We start from the raw sequence: 8,361 nt of genomic DNA, 5'->3' as shown, positions 1-8,361 counted from the left end.
GGGCAAAAGTCCCGAATTTGGTCCAAAATCACACCCAGGTTCGAGTCCCACAAGTCCCGCCGCGTTCCACCAGGGTTCCGGGGTGCCTACAATGTCCACAACGCACCCAGCAAAGGCGCACTGTGATTGGGAAGAAAAGTTGGGAAAGTGGGCAAAAGTCCCGAATTTGGTCCAAAATCACACCCAGGTTCGAGTCCCACAAGTCCCGCCGCGTTCCACCAGTGTCTCGGGGTGCCTACAATGTCCACAACTTACCCAGCAAAGGCGCACTGTGATTGGGAAGAAAAGTTGGGAAAGTGGGCAAAAGTCCCGAATTTGGTCCAAAATCACACCCAGGTTCGAGTCCCACAAGTCCCGCCGCGTTCCACCAGGGTTCCGGGGTGCCTACAATGTCCACAACGCACCCAGCAAAGGCGCACTGTGAGTGGGAAGAAAAGTTGGGAAAGTGGGCAAAAGTCCCGAATTTGGTCCAAAATCACACCCAGGTTCGAGTCCCACAAGTCCCGCCGCGTTCCACCAGTGTCTCGGGGTGCCTACAATGTCCACGACGCACCCAGCAAAGGCGCACTGTGATTGGGAAGAAAAGTTGGGAAAGTGGGCAAAAGTCCCGAATTTGGTCCAAAATCACACCCAGGTTCGAGTCCCACAAGTCCCGCCGCGTTCCACCAGGGTTCCGGGGCGCCTACAATGTCCACAACTTACCCAGCAAAGGTGCACTGTGATTGGGAAGAAAAGTTGGGAAAGTGGGCAAAAGTCCCGAATGTGGTCCAAAATCACACCCAGGTTCGAGTCCCACAAGTCCCGCCGCGTTCCACCGGTGTCCCGGGGGTGCCTGGCATGTCCACAACTTACCCAGCAAAGGCGCACTGTGATTGGGAAGAAAAGTTGGGAAAGTGGGCAAAAGTCCCGAATTTGGTCCAAAATCACACCCAGGTTCGAGTCCCACAAGTCCCGCCGCGTTCCACCAGGGTTCCGGGGCGCCTACAATGTCCACAACGCACCCAGCAAAGGCGCACTGTGATTGGGAAGAAAAGTTGGGAAAGTGGGCAAAAGTCCCGAATTTGGTCCAAAATCACACCCAGGTTCGAGTCCCACAAGTCCCGCCGCGTTCCACCAGGGTTCCGGGGTGCCTACAATGTCCACAACGCACCCAGCAAAGGCGCACTGTGATTGGGAAGAAAAGTTGGGAAAGTGGGCAAAAGTCCCGAATTTGGTCCAAAATCACACCCAGGTTCGAGTCCCACAAGTCCCGCCGCGTTCCACCAGTGTCTCGGGGTGCCTACAATGTCCACAACGCACCCAGCAAAGGCGCACTGTGATTGGGAAGAAAAGTTGGGAAAGTGGGCAAAAGTCCCGAATTTGGTCCAAAATCACACCCAGGTTCGAGTCCCACAAGTCCCGCCGCGTTCCACCAGTGTCTCGGGGTGCCTACAATGTCCACAACTTACCCAGCAAAGGCGCACTGTGATTGGGAAGAAAAGTTGGGAAAGTGGGCAAAAGTCCCGAATTTGGTCCAAAATCACACCCAGGTTCGAGTCCCACAAGTCCCGCCGCGTTCCACCAGGGTTCCGGGGTGCCTACAATGTCCACAACGCACCCAGCAAAGGCGCACTGTGATTGGGAAGAAAAGTTGGGAAAGTGGGCAAAAGTCCCGAATTTGGTCCAAAATCACACCCAGGTTCGAGTCCCACAAGTCCCGCCGCGTTCCACCAGGGTTCCGGGGTGCCTACAATGTCCACAACGCACCCAGCAAAGGCGCACTGTGATTGGGAAGAAAAGTTGGGAAAGTGGGCAAAAGTCCCGAATTTGGTCCAAAATCACACCCAGGTTCGAGTCCCACAAGTCCCGCCGCGTTCCACCAGGGTTCCGGGGTGCCTACAATGCCTAAGACGCACCCAGCAAAGGCGCACTGTGATTGGGAAGAAAAGTTGGGAAAGTGGGCAAAAGTCCCGAATTTGGTCCAAAATCACACCCAGGTTCGAGTCCCACAAGTCCCGCCGCGTTCCACCAGTGTCTCGGGGTGCCTACAATGTCCACAACTTACCCAGCAAAGGCGCACTGTGATTGGGAAGAAAAGTTGGGAAAGTGGGCAAAAGTCCCGAATTTGGTCCAAAATCACACCCAGGTTCGAGTCCCACAAGTCCCGCCGCGTTCCACCAGGGTTCCGGGGTGCCTACAATGTCCACAACTTACCCAGCAAAGGCGCACTGTGATTGGGAAGAAAAGTTGGGAAAGTGGGCAAAAGTCCCGAATTTGGTCCAAAATCACACCCAGGTTCGAGTCCCACAAGTCCCGCCGCGTTCCACCAGGGTTCCGGGGTGCCTACAATGTCCACAACTTACCCAGCAAAGGCGCACTGTGATTGGGAAGAAAAGTTGGGAAAGTGGGCAAAAGTCCCGAATTTGGTCCAAAATCACACCCAGGTTCGAGTCCCACAAGTCCCGCCGCGTTCCACCAGGGTTCCGGGGTGCCTACAATGCCTAAGACGCACCCAGCAAAGGCGCACTGTGATTGGGAAGAAAAGTTGGGAAAGTGGGCAAAAGTCCCGAATTTGGTCCAAAATCACACCCAGGTTCGAGTCCCACAAGTCCCGCCGCGTTCCACCAGGGTTCCGGGGTGCCTACAATGCCTAAGACGCACCCAGCAAAGGCGCACTGTGATTGGGAAGAAAAGTTGGGAAAGTGGGCAAAAGTCCCGAATTTGGTCCAAAATCACACCCAGGTTCGAGTCCCACAAGTCCCGCCGCGTTCCACCAGGGTTCCGGGGTGCCTACAATGTCCACGACGCACCCAGCAAAGGCGCACTGTGATTGGGAAGAAAAGTTGGGAAAGTGGGCAAAAGTCCCGAATTTGGTCCAAAATCACACCCAGGTTCGAGTCCCACAAGTCCCGCCGCGTTCCACCAGGGTTCCGGGGTGCCTACAATGTCCACAACGCACCCAGCAAAGGCGCACTGTGATTGGGAAGAAAAGTTGGGAAAGTGGGCAAAAGTCCCGAATTTGATCCATAATTATACCCAGGTTCGAGTCCCACAAGTCCCGCCGCATTCCACCAGTGTTCCGGGGTGCCTGACATGTCCACGACGCACCCAGCAAAGGCGCACTGTGATTGGGAAGAAAAGTTGGGAAAGTGGGCAAAAGTCCCGAATTTGGTCCAAAATCACACCCAGGTTCGAGTCCCACAAGTCCCGCCGCGTTCCACCAGGGTTCCGGGGCGCCTACAATGTCCACAACGCACCCAGCAAAGGCGCACTGTGATTGGGAAGAAAAGTTGGGAAAGTGGGCAAAAGTCCCGAATTTGGTCCAAAATCACACCCAGGTTCGAGTCCCACAAGTCCCGCCGCGTTCCACCAGGGTTCCGGGGTGCCTACAATGTCCACGACGCACCCAGCAAAGGTGCACTGTGATTGGGAAGAAAAGTTGGGAAAGTGGGCAAAAGTCCCGAATTTGAGCCAAAATCACACCCAGGTTCGAGTCCCACAAGTCCCGCCGCGTTCCACCAGGGTCTCGGGGTGCCTACAATGTCCACGACGCACCCAGCAAAGGTGCACTGTGATTGGGAAGAAAAGTTGGGAAAGTGGGCAAAAGTCCCGAATTTGGTCCAAAATCACACCCAGGTTCGAGTCCCACAAGTCCCGCCGCGTTCCACCAGTGTCTCGGGGTGCCTACAATGTCCACAACGCACCCAGCAAAGGCGCACTGTGATTGGGAAGAAAAGTTGGGAAAGTGGCCAAAAGTCCCGAATTTGGTCCAAAATCACACCCAGGTTCGAGTCCCACAAGTCCCGCCGCGTTCCACCAGGGTTCCGGGGTGCCTACAATGTCCACAACGCACCCAGCAAAGGCGCACTGTGATTGGGAAGAAAAGTTGGGAAAGTGGGCAAAAGTCCCGAATTTGGTCCAAAATCACACCCAGGTTCGAGTCCCACAAGTCCCGCCGCGTTCCACCAGGGTTCCGGGGTGCCTACAATGTCCACAACGCACCCAGCAAAGGCGCACTGTGATTGGGAAGAAAAGTTGGGAAAGTGGGCAAAAGTCCCGAATTTGGTCCAAAATCACACCCAGGTTCGAGTCCCACAAGTCCCGCCGCGTTCCACCAGTGTCTCGGGGTGCCTACAATGTCCACAACGCACCCAGCAAAGGCGCACTGTGATTGGGAAGAAAAGTTGGGAAAGTGGCCAAAAGTCCCGAATTTGGTCCAAAATCACACCCAGGTTCGAGTCCCACAAGTCCCGCCGCGTTCCACCAGGGTTCCGGGGTGCCTACAATGTCCACGACGCACCCAGCAAAGGCGCACTGTGATTGGGAAGAAAAGTTGGGAAAGTGGGCAAAAGTCCCGAATTTGGTCCAAAATCACACCCAGGTTCGAGTCCCACAAGTCCCGCCGCGTTCCACCAGGGTTCCGGGGCGCCTACAATGTCCACGACGCACCCAGCAAAGGCGCACTGTGATTGGGAAGAAAAGTTGGGAAAGTGGGCAAAAGTCCCGAATTTGGTCCAAAATCACACCCAGGTTCGAGTCCCACAAGTCCCGCCGCGTTCCACCAGTGTCTCGGGGTGCCTACAATGTCCACAACTTACCCAGCAAAGGCGCACTGTGATTGGGAAGAAAAGTTGGGAAAGTGGGCAAAAGTCCCGAATTTGGTCCAAAATCACACCCAGGTTCGAGTCCCACAAGTCCCGCCGCGTTCCACCAGGGTTCCGGGGCGCCTACAATGTCCACAACGCACCCAGCAAAGGCGCACTGTGATTGGGAAGAAAAGTTGGGAAAGTGGGCAAAAGTCCCGAATGTGGTCCAAAATCACACCCAGGTTCGAGTCCCACAAGTCCCGCCGCGTTCCACCGGTGTCCCGGGGGTGCCTGGCATGTCCACAACTTACCCAGCAAAGGCGCACTGTGATTGGGAAGAAAAGTTGGGAAAGTGGGCAAAAGTCCCGAATTTGGTCCAAAATCACACCCAGGTTCGAGTCCCACAAGTCCCGCCGCGTTCCACCAGGGTTCCGGGGCGCCTACAATGTCCACAACGCACCCAGCAAAGGCGCACTGTGATTGGGAAGAAAAGTTGGGAAAGTGGGCAAAAGTCCCGAATTTGGTCCAAAATCACACCCAGGTTCGAGTCCCACAAGTCCCGCCGCGTTCCACCAGGGTTCCGGGGTGCCTACAATGTCCACAACGCACCCAGCAAAGGCGCACTGTGATTGGGAAGAAAAGTTGGGAAAGTGGGCAAAAGTCCCGAATTTGGTCCAAAATCACACCCAGGTTCGAGTCCCACAAGTCCCGCCGCGTTCCACCAGGGTTCCGGGGGTGCCTACAATGTCCACAACGCACCCAGCAAAGGCGCACTGTGATTGGGAAGAAAAGTTGGGAAAGTGGGCAAAAGTCCCGAATTTGGTCCAAAATCACACCCAGGTTCGAGTCCCACAAGTCCCGCCGCGTTCCACCAGGGTTCCGGGGTGCCTACAATGTCCACAACGCACCCAGCAAAGGCGCACTGTGAGTGGGAAGAAAAGTTGGGAAAGTGGGCAAAAGTCCCGAATTTGGTCCAAAATCACACCCAGGTTCGAGTCCCACAAGTCCCGCCGCGTTCCACCAGGGTTCCGGGGTGCCTGACATGTCCACGACGCACCCAGCAAAGGCGCACTGTGATTGGGAAGAAAAGTTGGGAAAGTGGGCAAAAGTCCCGAATTTGGTCCAAAATCACACCCAGGTTCGAGTCCCACAAGTCCCGCCGCGTTCCACCAGGGTTCCGGGGTGCCTACAATGTCCACAACGCACCCAGCAAAGGCGCACTGTGATTGGGAAGAAAAGTTGGGAAAGTGGCCAAAAGTCCCGAATTTGGTCCAAAATCACACCCAGGTTCGAGTCCCACAAGTCCCGCCGCGTTCCACCAGGGTTCCGGGGTGCCTACAATGTCCACGACGCACCCAGCAAAGGCGCACTGTGATTGGGAAGAAAAGTTGGGAAAGTGGGCAAAAGTCCCGAATTTGGTCCAAAATCACACCCAGGTTCGAGTCCCACAAGTCCCGCCGCGTTCCACCAGGGTTCCGGGGCGCCTACAATGTCCACGACGCACCCAGCAAAGGCGCACTGTGATTGGGAAGAAAAGTTGGGAAAGTGGGCAAAAGTCCCGAATTTGGTCCAAAATCACACCCAGGTTCGAGTCCCACAAGTCCCGCCGCGTTCCACCAGTGTCTCGGGGTGCCTACAATGTCCACAACTTACCCAGCAAAGGCGCACTGTGATTGGGAAGAAAAGTTGGGAAAGTGGGCAAAAGTCCCGAATTTGGTCCAAAATCACACCCAGGTTCGAGTCCCACAAGTCCCGCCGCGTTCCACCAGGGTTCCGGGGCGCCTACAATGTCCACAACGCACCCAGCAAAGGCGCACTGTGATTGGGAAGAAAAGTTGGGAAAGTGGGCAAAAGTCCCGAATGTGGTCCAAAATCACACCCAGGTTCGAGTCCCACAAGTCCCGCCGCGTTCCACCGGTGTCCCGGGGGTGCCTGGCATGTCCACAACTTACCCAGCAAAGGCGCACTGTGATTGGGAAGAAAAGTTGGGAAAGTGGGCAAAAGTCCCGAATTTGGTCCAAAATCACACCCAGGTTCGAGTCCCACAAGTCCCGCCGCGTTCCACCAGGGTTCCGGGGCGCCTACAATGTCCACAACGCACCCAGCAAAGGCGCACTGTGATTGGGAAGAAAAGTTGGGAAAGTGGGCAAAAGTCCCGAATTTGGTCCAAAATCACACCCAGGTTCGAGTCCCACAAGTCCCGCCGCGTTCCACCAGGGTTCCGGGGTGCCTACAATGTCCACAACGCACCCAGCAAAGGCGCACTGTGATTGGGAAGAAAAGTTGGGAAAGTGGGCAAAAGTCCCGAATTTGGTCCAAAATCACACCCAGGTTCGAGTCCCACAAGTCCCGCCGCGTTCCACCAGGGTTCCGGGGGTGCCTACAATGTCCACAACGCACCCAGCAAAGGCGCACTGTGATTGGGAAGAAAAGTTGGGAAAGTGGGCAAAAGTCCCGAATTTGGTCCAAAATCACACCCAGGTTCGAGTCCCACAAGTCCCGCCGCGTTCCACCAGGGTTCCGGGGTGCCTACAATGTCCACAACGCACCCAGCAAAGGCGCACTGTGAGTGGGAAGAAAAGTTGGGAAAGTGGGCAAAAGTCCCGAATTTGGTCCAAAATCACACCCAGGTTCGAGTCCCACAAGTCCCGCCGCGTTCCACCAGGGTTCCGGGGTGCCTGACATGTCCACGACGCACCCAGCAAAGGCGCACTGTGATTGGGAAGAAAAGTTGGGAAAGTGGGCAAAAGTCCCGAATTTGGTCCAAAATCACACCCAGGTTCGAGTCCCACAAGTCCCGCCGCGTTCCACCAGGGTTCCGGGGTGCCTACAATGTCCACAACGCACCCAGCAAAGGCGCACTGTGATTGGGAAGAAAAGTTGGGAAAGTGGGCAAAAGTCCCGAATTTGGTCCAAAATCACACCCAGGTTCGAGTCCCACAAGTCCCGCCGCGTTCCACCAGTGTCTCGGGGTGCCTACAATGTCCACAACTTACCCAGCAAAGGCGCACTGTGATTGGGAAGAAAAGTTGGGAAAGTGGGCAAAAGTCCCGAATTTGATCCATAATTATACCCAGGTTCGAGTCCCACAAGTCCCGCCGCATTCCACCAGTGTTCCGGGGTGCCTGACATGTCCACGACGCACCCAGCAAAGGCGCACTGTGATTGGGAAGAAAAGTTGGGAAAGTGGGCAAAAGTCCCGAATTTGGTCCAAAATCACACCCAGGTTCGAGTCCCACAAGTCCCGCCGCGTTCCACCAGGGTTCCGGGGCGCCTACAATGTCCACAACGCACCCAGCAAAGGCGCACTGTGATTGGGAAGAAAAGTTGGGAAAGTGGGCAAAAGTCCCGAATTTGGTCCAAAATCACACCCAGGTTCGAGTCCCACAAGTCCCGCCGCGTTCCACCAGGGTTCCGGGGTGCCTACAATGTCCACGACGCACCCAGCAAAGGTGCACTGTGATTGGGAAGAAAAGTTGGGAAAGTGGGCAAAAGTCCCGAATTTGAGCCAAAATCACACCCAGGTTCGAGTCCCACAAGTCCCGCCGCGTTCCACCAGGGTCTCGGGGTGCCTACAATGTCCACGACGCACCCAGCAAAGGTGCACTGTGATTGGGAAGAAAAGTTGGGAAAGTGGGCAAAAGTCCCGAATTTGGTCCAAAATCACACCCAGGTTCGAGTCCCACAAGTCCCGCCGCGTTCCACCAGTGTCTCGGGGTGCCTACAATGTCCACAACGCACCCAGCAAAGGCGCACTGTGATTGGGAAGAAAAGTTGGGAAAGTGGCCAAAAGTCC

This window comes from Nerophis lumbriciformis, unplaced genomic scaffold (genome assembly GCF_033978685.3).
Source record: "Nerophis lumbriciformis unplaced genomic scaffold, RoL_Nlum_v2.1 HiC_scaffold_41, whole genome shotgun sequence".
NCBI classification, from domain to species: Eukaryota; Metazoa; Chordata; class Actinopteri; order Syngnathiformes; family Syngnathidae; genus Nerophis; species Nerophis lumbriciformis.
Note: the sequence above shows the minus strand (reverse complement) of the source record.